Raw genomic sequence first — 12,954 nt, 5'->3', positions numbered from 1 at the left:
ATAACACACGGTCAAGGCAGATGCTGCCGGCTCTTCACAATGTAGGGAAGCATATGGGAGAAATAAAACTTGTCAAGTTTTGACTTCATGTCCCTCCATGCATGTTCATCGAACCTGATGCGCTCGATAGCAATCCAGGTTTTGGAGAACACAACAAAGTCAGCCCTCTGACATCCTGTTAATGCCATTTGTCCGACTACTTGAGCGTGGTACTCGTGGTTCCTTTTGAGGCTTGGCTCCCCATTCTCACTAACACTCATGCACAATAGCTGCAGTGTAGAGTTATCTGGATCAGTGTCTTTCAAGGAATATGGGCACTTGATTTCTAGGACACCATACGTGCGCTCCTCCGGGTCGTACACAAATCTATCAGGACTGGCACCTAGCCACGGGCACCCCGGATGGACGATGAGACCGCTGTGTCGCAGTGAGACATTGTGGCCACAGCGCTTCATAACTTCGGCATAGCGTTCTGCTGCCGGCCCTTCATTTTGGTTGGCCAGGTTGCTAAAAAGCACAGCCCTTGACCCGTAGCATAGAATATGTGGTTTGAGTCCTGCAGCTGGCTCAGTGACCATTCCAGTAGCTTCTTTCGAAGTGTAGAAGATTTCCTTCCACTGCATTGTGTTTGTTGTTATCTGCACAATTTCCAACAATGTAAGCACACACGTGATATGCAAAGATACATGTAAGGGTATGAACAAAGTCATACACTTACCATCAGTATACTTTGTTCTTCTGTGGCGAGCCCGTCCGGGAAGACATACTGTGTTGCTCCGCAGAAGAGTGGCAGTTCCGGCACAGAGCTGACCATACTGGACCCTGCCGAGATGTCAGCAGCGATCTACGCCTTAAAGTTTGCAGGCAGGCTTACCTGCTGGTAGGTCAATGGTGAGGAAGGAGGCGCCACTCCAAGCTTCGTGTTGTCGAAAGAACTCCTTGCAGCCCGCAGCACAGCAGCGAAGTCATGGTTCCCAAGGCCAGCTTGACGTTCACTCAACTTCTGGAAAGACTCCAGCTTGTGCTGTTGGTCCATACTCCTGGCCTGCGCATCGAACAGCCGCACCGGCATTGGCAGAAGTACACCACCTTCACGGGTGCTCCTCCAATCTACGTCCTGTACCCTCATCGGTCCAATATTTTGACAACGAGGACGCCTCCTCTGTTGAGGTAGCGCGGTACATGACAGCTCCGGTGGTGCCTCCTTGTACCCTTTCTTCTTCAACAAAATAAGCAGTCGTACTGCCGCAAGGACATGACTGCATGGGCTCTCCTTTCCAATAGCGCAGTCACAGTATGCATCGGTTACTGAACAGCTTTCAAATTTTAGCTGTACTTTATACTCCGGTCCAGTTTTCCTTGGCTCCTGTAGCAAGTTGCCCGAGCATATATGGTGCCACGACTGTAAGAGAGCAGATGTAATGTCTCAATGTCAAAGTGTCAATGAATCGGCGTTCAATGAAACGCCAATTTTTCGACGAAAGGATGTTCGATGAAATGTCCCGGAACCGTTTCGTCCACGTCAAAGGAACGAGACGATTAGGCTTATCATACCTGCTGCTCAAACTATTGAAAGAAGTGGCTCTCCCGTTACGCAAAAGTGATGTCAAACGTGAACAAGTGACCGAGTAAATTTTCACGTTGGGCGGATACCTCACACACAGGCATTTGCAAACCGCGCCTACTCCGTTGAAAATAGTGGTAGCAAAGCGGGACGTGTCCCTCCTTAATCGAGACGCTTCACACATATTGCATTGTAAACGAAAATATGGAACCATTCCACAGGCTTAATGTGCGCCTACGACAAGCAAGTAGCAGCAGTTATACGCATATTTGCTAAACCGTGCGAAAATGCAGGCTCTGGTCTCAAATATTCCCGCGTCGTCATGATCTACGAAAGCTTAACTTCAGAAGAGCAAAAAACGTTACGTACCTGATGTCGCACGCGTTTGTAAATATCGACGAAGATTGGGCGTACGCCTCGACGGTGACGACGTAAGATTTCTTCTGTTGCCGGACCGACGGCTCTGCCAGCGCGCACAAGCCTCCCAGCGTATCATCTGACAGACAGGGTAGAACTTCCAAGTCGTTTTTCCACATGTCATGGCCAAAAGATGGAAAACGCAGTCGAGCAGTCATCGTAGAGCCGATAGACTGCGATAGAAGCACGTTTACCGGGACGATTGGGTAGACAACACAAAGATGGCTGACTAAATCTCGGCACTCGTTGTTGCCAGACGCAGAGTAATTTTGCATAGCACCTATTCCATATGAGAATTCTTACACAAATTGTGGAATATTCGTTTCCTTGGCGATCATTGTTCCCAGTCTAGCCATGCTAAATGTAAAGTGTTTTTCATTGTGATGATGACAAAGATTACATTTATTGTTTCAGTTATACACTTGTTTATTTCGATAAATTACAGTTCTATTTCAAACTCTGAAGTTTTCGTTTGTTGTCTTCATTGATGAATTCCGAAGACATTAAATAGTTTATTCTGATTGTTGGGCGCTTGAATCCAACGTTGATTAACGCAGGCGCTATGTTGTCGCCGTGTTTGTATTGCTTCAACAACTTGCACTTAGTGGCGATGAACTTGCACAGTCTCTTATTGATGTTTCCTTTCTTTGTATGAAGATTCTTGAATGGCATACAAGAGCGTATGAGATGAAAATCGTCCGGTGGTCCACCGCAATTGATATGTTTGTTGAGTTTCAAAAGGTGATAATACATCAGACCTTGCACGACAATATTGAACTTCTGTTGATTCGACATCGTTGCAGAGACTGGTAGAAGAAAATAATTGCGTTGCCGTGGTAGTGGAATATATCACGTGATAAGATTTTATGTACTTTCCATCTCAGATATGTGTAATTTCAACAAATCCGTAATGAATCGTGCGATATAGACCGCTTGTATATGATAATTTGATCTGACTGCTTTCTTGATGTACGTAATGCCCATTGCAATGATTACAATTACATCTGGTCTAGTGTATTCCAATTCTTCATTAGCAAATCTCAAAAACTCCGCCATCAATCCTAGTGGCCCTTCCGATGATGATGTGCAGATATTTTTATAAGTATTGTAGATTCGGCATATAAATTCTTGCACCTTCAGTTCTGTAGTTTGTACCATATCCCCGAATACGACCATATCTAGGACGTATTGAAATGCAGCGATAATGAAATCGTTTCGCGGCTCCTCCTTTTCGAAGCAGTTTTTTATCACATCTTCCCATGACTTATGGTATCGAGTACAAAATCTGTCCATCTTTTCAATGTAGAGCAATTGTCTCTTCTGTTTTCAAGTGCACATCTACACTTAATTAAAAGCATATCTATGTTTATTTTCTTGATTAAAATTTTATTATCTGGTTTAGAATGCTATAATCTCGACCTGTCGTGAGAATTATTGTTTTGACTTTGTTTCAAGTATTCACTCGTCTGATACTCTATGAGTACTGCCTGAAATAATTATTGTCTTGCATTTGTTTCAATTGTTTACTCGAATGACATAAGTAAGTATCTCTAAGATGGGAATGCCTCATAACTCTGAGTTGCATTTCACATTTGATATTTCTGTGTGGTTCATTAGAAATTTCTGTTGCAAGATATTACAAAAATTGATGTAATTAAATCATTGCTACCAATTAATAATTTGGACTTTCTCTACATCTTCAATAACAATATCGCATCTCTACAAACTTAACCGACTTGTCAACCACTTTGACGAAAGATTTCCGTTTCAGGGAAAGGATGCGAAAAGATAGTGACCCCAGCCAGTGATATCGACATCTATTTGCGCTGCACAATAAAATATATCGCCTTTGAACTCTCTTATCTGACCTCTAGAGCGTCCCGTTTGCTGGACGAAGTAATATAGCCCCTAACCCTTTGAGTGATAAAGCATGCGCGGTGCTATGGTCACATAGATAGAGACATAAAGTCTCCTGGCTTTGAGGACAAGAGTGAAAACAGTGCATATTTTCTACGTCTTGGATATCTCCATCAAGGTTCGTAGTGTTTGTTAGAATGAAAATTGTATATTGATCGATTTTATGGTGGTTCAATGATAGATTATTTTCCTCTGTTGTTGTTTACGTGTCGCCGCGTGTTCCTCTGTCGTTCAGCGTTAAGTCTGTGCTATATTGTTAAGTTTGTGCTATTTCGCCTTTGATAGATTGATTAGCTATTATTTCTCTATGTGTTGGATGGTGCGCAGGTTTTGGCTCTCTATTAATTGTAGCTTTTGATTGTGTTGTTTCTCGTTATTTCCTTACGTCTATGCTGTTCACTTAATAAGAAATTAAAAGTTGAGTAATGTTCGAATATGAAATTGAGATTCCATATTGCGCTCGAAATGTTCTGACAGATATGATGGTTCTCAGGTCTCAGACCTTTTATAATATAACTTGTAATTTGATTGCAATTGTATTGATTAAGAATATCTTCTTTGTATTGGTATAGATTTTATTTCCTCTTGTCGTTCGTGTTCCGTGGTCTTCCATACATCTAATGGCACCTGTCTTCAACAAATCAGGTCAGATATCATTAGTTCTGTTTGTTGAATGCTAATGTATCATACCTGTAATAAGTGTTGTTACGTGTATTGTGTTCCTAGTGTTCCTTCTATTTCAGATTTTTTCGCTAAGTTTTTCCCATTCACGCAGAGTCATAACATAATTCCTAACGACTTTAATAAATATATATATGAATATCCTTTGCATGTAAAAAGCCTACTGCACACCTGTTGTAGCTGGAAAAAAATATGATCCAAGTCGGCTCAGGCTGAAAAATGGCGAAAGTCGGCAGCCCAGGCTGAAAAATGACGAAAATCGGCGGCCCAGGCTGAATGGTAAATGCGCACACAGCCCTCCGGCCACGCGACGCCCACCTGTCGCGGGAAGGAAGTCGGCCCAAGTAGGAAAATGGTGAAAGAAGTCAGCCCAGGGTGAAGGGTAAGCGCGCACGCCAGCCTCCGGTCACGCTCCGCCCACCACAGCAGCCCTCCACCTGAGCGCCGCCCTGTTAGAGGTGGTGAAGGTTTTACGACTGGGTTTTTCTCTTGCACCTGATTGGCATCACAATTGGCACAATTCCCAGCACTATTGGCTTTAATAAATATACCTCAACTTGAATGGCATTAATAAATATATTTTCACTTGTCCTTTTTTGTGTATGACCCTTCTTTGCATGTCTCTGCATGTAAACCGCTCACCTGCTGCATCGGAAAAATATGTGAAGTCGGCGAAAGAAGTCTGCCCAGGCTGAAAAATATGCTACGATGAGCGCACGCGCAGCCCTCCCCCGTCGATAATCACGTGGACAACCCTCCGCACACGCGCCGCGCAGGGAAAAATACGCGCAGGGCAGAGGGGGTCCATGTTTCTAACTGGACCGCGGCTTGTTTAACGCAAGTCGTATACTACTCCACTTCTGTGCGGTCTGTTCCACGGTCTCTTCCATCTGCCTCCGACCTGTACCCGCCATTGCAGGAGTGGCGAATGACATGCGTGCCCTTTGGGGCTGCCTCCAGCCCGTTCCTCCTCGCGGCCACCTTGCAGCACCATTTCAGATCTGTCAGCCATCGTTACCCAACCACTGCTGCACGACTTTCCACCAGCTTTTACGTGAATGACTTGGTAGTCGGGTGCAGGGATGTCGCAGAATTCGTCCCGTTACAAGACGCCAGTAGTTGTCTGCTCCGACCAGGATGTCAACACTTCGGGAAACGCCTGTTGTTGAGGTTGCAAGTCACGCTCAAGTACACTCTAAATCTTTTCACACCTTTAAAGGTGTAATAGCGTGCATGGCGCACGCCTTTTTAGCTATAATTTCGGTAACATCATAATGGAGCACGGTTTCGCACAAATTTTCTTTACTCGAGTGCTGTCTGTCCTCCAAAAATTCCGTCTTGCAACATCTCAACATTGTTCAACAGTATTGTAGACACTTGCGCGTGCTCGATTATCGATAGCGATGCATATATGCATTAGCTCGTACCTACGATATCCAAGACATAATGAAAGCGAGATCTGCACTCACACTTGACCTTTAGTAATGCTTTCCGAATTTTGTAAAATATCGTCCTGGAGATATAATGTTACGCAACCAGATTGAATGTGCATAGCGCACACCTTTAAAGGTGTGAAAAAGTTTACAGTGTAGCATGCGTGTTAAATGCGGATCCAGCGAAGGGCTCAGGGACTTGCATATCTCGGGAATCGTTAGAGCTTCTAACTTGAAGGTGGCGTCACGGCCTGTAATGTTTACAGTGACCTTACTGCATCTGTGGCGGGCAGATTGCGTTGATCCAAACGCGTAGATGGCCAAGTCCTCAACGTCGATTGTCCCACATTGTAGGCTCATAGCGAGGTCCTCTCTGATAAAGGTCCGTTGACTTCCGTTATCAAGCAGGATCTGGACTCTTGCCTTGCCTCCGGGGCCAGAGGCATCCACCGCAGCACTTTGAAGCAGTATGACGGTACTGTCCATAGAAGCTGGTGTTGCTTGCACTGGAGACGGCGCCGCGGCCGTTGCCGGATGGGGTTCGGCGGCTAGAGACGCTGCCACGGGCTGTACATCACAGAGTATTGTGAGATGGTGACCGCTGCACTTCCTGCAAACTAAACTGGCTAAGGTTCGACAGTGGCGTGCATGATGGTAGCGTTTTGCACATCGATAACAGCGTCGCGTGGAGCTCAGCAGCCGCTTTTTCTCTTCTGCTGTTACGGGAACGGGACAATCTTCGGTGAAGTGGTCGCTTGCACGACAAAACGCGCAATTCCTCTGGGAAACTGGAGCCCCTGGACGTTGACAGCAGCAGGGAGGGCTGCCGCGGACGGTAAGCGTGCTTGCAGGGTGCCCTCTGTATTGTCCTTCTGAACGTGCCGGGGACGGTGAAAGGCCGCTTCTTCCCTACTTTCGACTTGCACCCGCAGAAAGGTAAGAAGAGCGGTCACCTGTTCCGCTGTCGAGAAAGTCCTTGGGCCGTCAGCGGAGGGAGTCCCGCCGCCACTGTTCCCCCCAGATGCAGCGTCCGCTTTCCTGCTCTGCTGAAACTGGACGAAGAGGTGAGGTCGGTAGGAATGCAGCGCGTAAGCACCCTGTATAGAACGACATCGTAACTCGATCGGAGTATGCCAAGCGATTCCAAAGCCTTTGTATGCCGTGACGCCTCGTCGTACAGATGACGCAGCTGGGCTACGTCACTACAGCTGTTCACCGAATGGAGGGCCAGTAGCTTGTCTAGATGTTCTGCTGAGAGTAGATCTGTGCGCCCGAATCGTTGGTTGAGAGTCAGTATTGCGGTAGCGTAATTGTCCCCGCTGAGACCGATGCCGTCAATTGCTCGTTTGGCGTCGTCCGTAAGAAAAGATAATAGATTTTTAAACTTCTCTACTGGGGCTAGGGAAGCATTACCATGAATCGTAGCGTCGTAGCGTTCCCAAAATCTTTGCCAATCTTGCAGTTTTCCTCCGAATTTCGGGATCTGCAGCTTCGGCAGCGATACGGTGCGGCCTGCTTGAGATGGCGGATCCCCAGTCGTGTGCAACTGTTCGCGGAGGGCCCGCTTCGCTTGACTGATGGCTGCTTCGACCCGCTTTTCCTGCTCCAACACAGCGTTGTTCTCCTCATCGAACCCAGCATCGTCGTCGATGAGTTCGAGAATCTGCTGATCGAGGTTGCACAACGCGGCCTTCCGTGCAACCAGGTAGTCCATGCCTACCTCAACGCTGGCCTTCTAAATATCGGGGCGCGCGAGGCATTCTTCTAGATGCGCGATGGTGCTGGTGACCATCCCACGGATCCCAGCTCGAGTCCTCTTGAGGCGATCTAGTTGACCCTCGCGGGGCATTGTCGAGTGCAGTCGTTCCCGAGTTTCGGCACCAAATGTTCCGAATTAGCGAAACGAAGTAACAGGGACCACGACTGCTCGCCTTCTTCCCCAGCGAAAACCAACAAATCGTTTTATTCTCGTGATCACGCGCCCTACTCAGTTCCTCCTTCTCCTTTCGCAACAAGTGCGTTTTGGGTATGAGTCCAGCTGGTCAATCGCTATTTCTCTCGCTCAAGATTGCTTGGTCCCTGATCAATTCCAGAAAACAACGCTCAGCCCTCAAAGCTCATAGTGCTTTTTGCACACAACAGGACTTCGAGCGTTACCGCAAGTGGGTTCATTATTTCATTGCCCACGTACATCACCACCAGCGATGGGGTAGAGTATCGCCCCTGGAGATGACACTCCCCATTCATCACTCCAAAATAAAGTTAATAAATGTTGTTTGTTTTCCTGTTTTGAGAGTTTAGAAGGCCGTGTACCGCGAAAAGGTGTGATATGTCGCTAGATGTTAGTCGAGCGAGTTAGTCAGCTACGGGTCATGATTCACGGAACACGACAGTATCGTATATCGTCACCGGAGCGACACCGTTGCAGCGAACGGGAGCAGGTAGATTTGCAGACAGGTGACTGGGTATTCCATGCACTTCTCAGTATGTGTCTTCCACTCCCGTTCACTACTACACTCTTAAACAAATGGTGTACTTTAACTCCTGTCCTTGCCACATATATAACACCCTTTTGGAGAGTACAATTACTCTCAAAGGGTGTCTCCTCACTCCCTCCAGGGAGTAGCATAACACCTTTCTCCCTACTGGAGAGTAATATTACTCTCCGGCAGGGAGAAAGGTGTTATGCTACTCCTTTGAGGGAGTGAGGAGACACCCTTTTGAGAGTAATTGTACTCTCCAAAAGGGTGTTATATATGTGGCAAGGAAAGGAGCTAAAGTACACCCTTTTTTAAGAGCGTAGAGTGTCTCCCGATGCAGACATACGTCACTCTAATGTTTCGTAAGCTTTGACGGGATCTCTACTTGCCTCATCTACGCCATGTACAGGCAGCTCTTCCTTGCGCTGTTCTTTGCCTCCGAGAACGGCGCCCACAGACTGCAAATACTTTGATTCCCTTATTTTTATGAAGCAGAACTCGGACACGGTGGCTCCTCTCGGCGCAGTCTGTTTAGAGAAGTTGATGCTAGGTACTGGAGGTGCTTTCCCGAATCCACTGTTTGCCTAGCACGAAGCTGCCTAAAAGCAGCGTAGTAGTTTAGACGTGGAGCTGGAACACTGGTTTGGTGCCTATGACCTGCTTTTGAAACAACGTAAGCAACACGACGGCAAATGTTTCAAAAACAAATTCGAATAGCTCCGCCAATATTGCATAATATGCAACCGACATATTATATCAAGATCAGGAAGGAGTATGCCGAAACAGTGTAGAATAGCGTCGTTGTTGTTGGTACACTCACAGAAAAAAGGGTGGAGCAGTTATACCTTTTAGGAGGTAATATTTGTCGCATATGTTGTGCCTAAAGGGTTGCAAAGTTCTACACTGTTAAAACAGAACTTCACCACATAGCACGCTCCGAGCCAACCATTATTCTGAATGCTATCATTCTGTGCATTGATTTGTTAAAAATTGGAGGAGGCGCCTATCTGGGACAGATTATCTTGTCCCAGATAGGCACCTTCCCCATCTTTTGAACAAATCATGACACAGAATGATATCATTCGGTATGATGGTTGGCTAGGAGCGTGCTATGTGGTGAAGTTCTGTTTTAACAGTGTACCTGCTACCTCACTCTCTCCCACGAATGATAGGGTTACCACTTCTGATTCGGTGAGCGAGGGGGGTGCACGTCTTTTTGTAGCAATTTGGATATATGATAATTGCTTTTATCGCCCTTTTACACCCTTTATCAGACGCTATGTTGACCTATGTGGTAGCTATCGAAGTTACCACCTTTTCACATCCTTTCTTTTTTTTTTCGAGAGTGTAGTGTGTGGAGAAACGTTACGGTATCCGTAAGAACGCGTTAATATGCATTAATAATATGCATTTTGCATGAACTCCCGTGTCCTAATTATCAGTCTTGCTTGGTGGAAAGCTTGGCGGTACTCCTTTTTCCTGACAGTTATACCATGGCCGCCTAAGTGTCACAAAAATATAATCAAGAAAACGTACGCCTCGCGTTCCCAACAAATCAGTGCAGAGACCGATGTTACACGAGATGATAGTTGGCTGGAAGCCTGATATGCGGCTCCATTTAAGAGCACGTGACTAAAGTACACTCTTAAAAATGAACTTCACCGCATAGCACGCTCCTAGCCAACCATAATCTCAAACGATGATATCGTTATCTGCCCTAGCTGATTTGTTGAAAACGGGGGGCGTACGCCCTTTTTGTGACAATTATGAACAGCATAAGTGTCACAGAAAACGCGTACGCCCCCCGTTTTCAACAAATCCGGGCAGATAACGATATCATTTGAGATGATGGTTGGCTAAGAGCGTGCTATGTGGTGAAGTTCATTTTTAAGAGTGTAGATGCGTCAAAAGTAGTCCCACTCAAACGGAGGTCTGTCTGCAGGAAAAGAGTTAAGTGAAAGTCCAAATCGCAACCGTTACCTGGCCACCAATGAAGTGCACATGCCTTTCGTGTGGATTCGAATCCAGATTTAAATCGACCCCACAGCACTAACAGTGACAGTGCGAGAAGCGCCGCAGCACGCTTTCCACACGGTACACTCTTAAAAATGAACGTCACCGCATAGCACGCTCCTAGCCAACCATCATCTCGAATGATATCGTTGTCTGACCTGGTTTGTTGAAAACGGAGGGCGTACGCCCTTTCTGTGACAATTATGAACAGCATAAGTGTCACGAAAATGGCGTACGCCTCCCGTTTTCACCAAAGGGCAGATAGCGATATCATTCGAGATGATGGTTGGCTAGGAGCGTGCTATGCGGTCCCAGGCGAAATTTTTTTGAACTGGTACCAGTTGAACTGTGTTATCGAACAGGGACCAGTTCAACCGGCCCCAGATCAACTGGTAGCAGTTGGGACAACTGGTCCTTGTTCGATAACACAGTTCACCCTGTCGCAGTTGCAACCGGTCCCAGTTGAGACTGGGACCGGTTAGAAACCAGTTGGGCCAACTGGTACCAGTTGAGACTGGGACAGGCCAGGAACCAGTTGGGCCAACTGGTACCAGTTGATCGAACTGGTCCCTGTTCGATAACACAGCTCACCAGTCCCAGTTGAACTGGTCCAGTTGCAACTCCAGTCTCCAGTCTCAACTGGTACCAGTTCGCCCTACTGGTTTCTAACCGGTCTCAGTCTCAACTAGGACCGGTTGCAACTGGGACTGGGTGAACTGTGTTATCGAACAGGGACCAGTTGTCCCAACTGGTACCAGTTGATCTGGGGCCGGTTGAACTGGTCCCTGTTCGATAACACAGTTGAACTGGTACCAGTTCAAAAAATTTTCGCCTGGGGCAGAAAAACATGACCCGCATTTAGGCACATAGCTTGTTGCCTACCTAACTAACGAACTTCCGGTGGCGCACGATGGCGCATTTATGCGTGCGAAATCTGTAGAAAAATTGTGGAAGCCACACCCAGCTTAAAAAATAAACGGAACAACGAAAACGTCGGCTTCCGTGCATCAGAATAGGGCAACATATGGTGGACAACAGGGTGTATGTGAAAGGGCAGCACGGTGCACGTAGGAGAGTTGTGTTCAAGTACCGCTAGGGGAGCTATCGGTGCATAAATGGAAACGATGTCCCACATGGATGCTCATCGGCAGTACCCCTAGCGGTGCCTGCACATAATTCTCATGAGACGGATATGCACTACAATGCACAGTCATGACCGCCCTATTTTAATGCATGGAAGCCCATGTTTTCGCGCTCTGTTTATTTTTTTACACTGAGTATGGCTTCCAGGATTTTTTTGTAGCTTTCGCACGCATAAATACGCCGTCGTGCGCCACCGGAAGTTCCTCGTCTAAGTAGACAACGAGTTACATGTAAAAATGCGGGTCATGTTTTTCTGCACACACCCTGTACGATGTATGATGTTAAATTCTACAAACGCTATGTGGATGACACTTTTGTAGTTCTGAAACGCAATGACGTCATCCCATTTCATGCATTACTCAACAGTGTTCACCCCAACATCCAGTTTACCCTAGAGGAGGAGGAGAATTCACAGCTTCCTTTTCTTGATGTTTTAGTATCACGTAGTGACTCAGGTGCAATTAACACCAGTGTCTATCATAAACCCTGTGATAATGGATCGGTTTTAGATTTTTACTCTGACCATGCGCCCGAACACAAGCGTGCTGCCATCAGGTTCCTTTTTAATCGTTCTGACGAGATACCTAGCACGTATCAAGCTAAGAAATCTGAGCAGTTTTTAGCCACTAACATTCTATCTAAGTGTCATTACCCCGAGCGTTTCATCAAAGACACGGTCTCCAAAATGTGTTCCGTCTCAGATAACCGACCTGCCCCCGACAATATTGTATGCATTCCTTATGTACGTGGCCTATCAGAGTCAGTACGAAGGCTGTTAAAGCCATTTGGTATTGTAACCACCTTCAAGCCCCGTCAAACATTACGCAACATTCTGTGCCATCCCAAGGACTCTGTGCCCCACATGTACAAAGCAGGGGTTGTATACAAACTGGAATGTCAACAATGCGACACGTGCTATGTAGGGGAAACTGCGAGGAAGAAGGTCACCAGAATGAAGGAGCACAAGGCACAATTGACAAAACCACCAGCAAAGAATCAACGCACCGAACTTGTCGATCACGTGTTAAGAACAGGACATACTTTCAATTTTGACAACGCGACAACATTGACCTTTGAACACAGATGGGGGGTGAGAAAATTCCTTGAATCTTGGCACATTCATAGCGAGATAAATGCCTGTAACAGTCACAAGGGGCCCTTACCAGTCTGTTACAAGGGTTTAAAAGGATTCCCGTTTTAAGCCCCCGTTTCATTTTCCTGTGCTGATGATGACGCCCGAATAGGTGTCGAAACGTTCACGCTTTTCTTCTTTTTACAACTTGTTATGCAAGCCCAGGCTCCATGC

The sequence above is a fragment of the Ornithodoros turicata genome, unplaced genomic scaffold, assembly GCF_037126465.1.
Source record: "Ornithodoros turicata isolate Travis unplaced genomic scaffold, ASM3712646v1 Chromosome52, whole genome shotgun sequence".
Lineage (NCBI taxonomy): Eukaryota > Metazoa > Arthropoda > Arachnida > Ixodida > Argasidae > Ornithodoros > Ornithodoros turicata.
The sequence above is the reverse complement of the archived record's forward strand: the minus strand, read 5'-3'. Positions refer to the sequence as shown.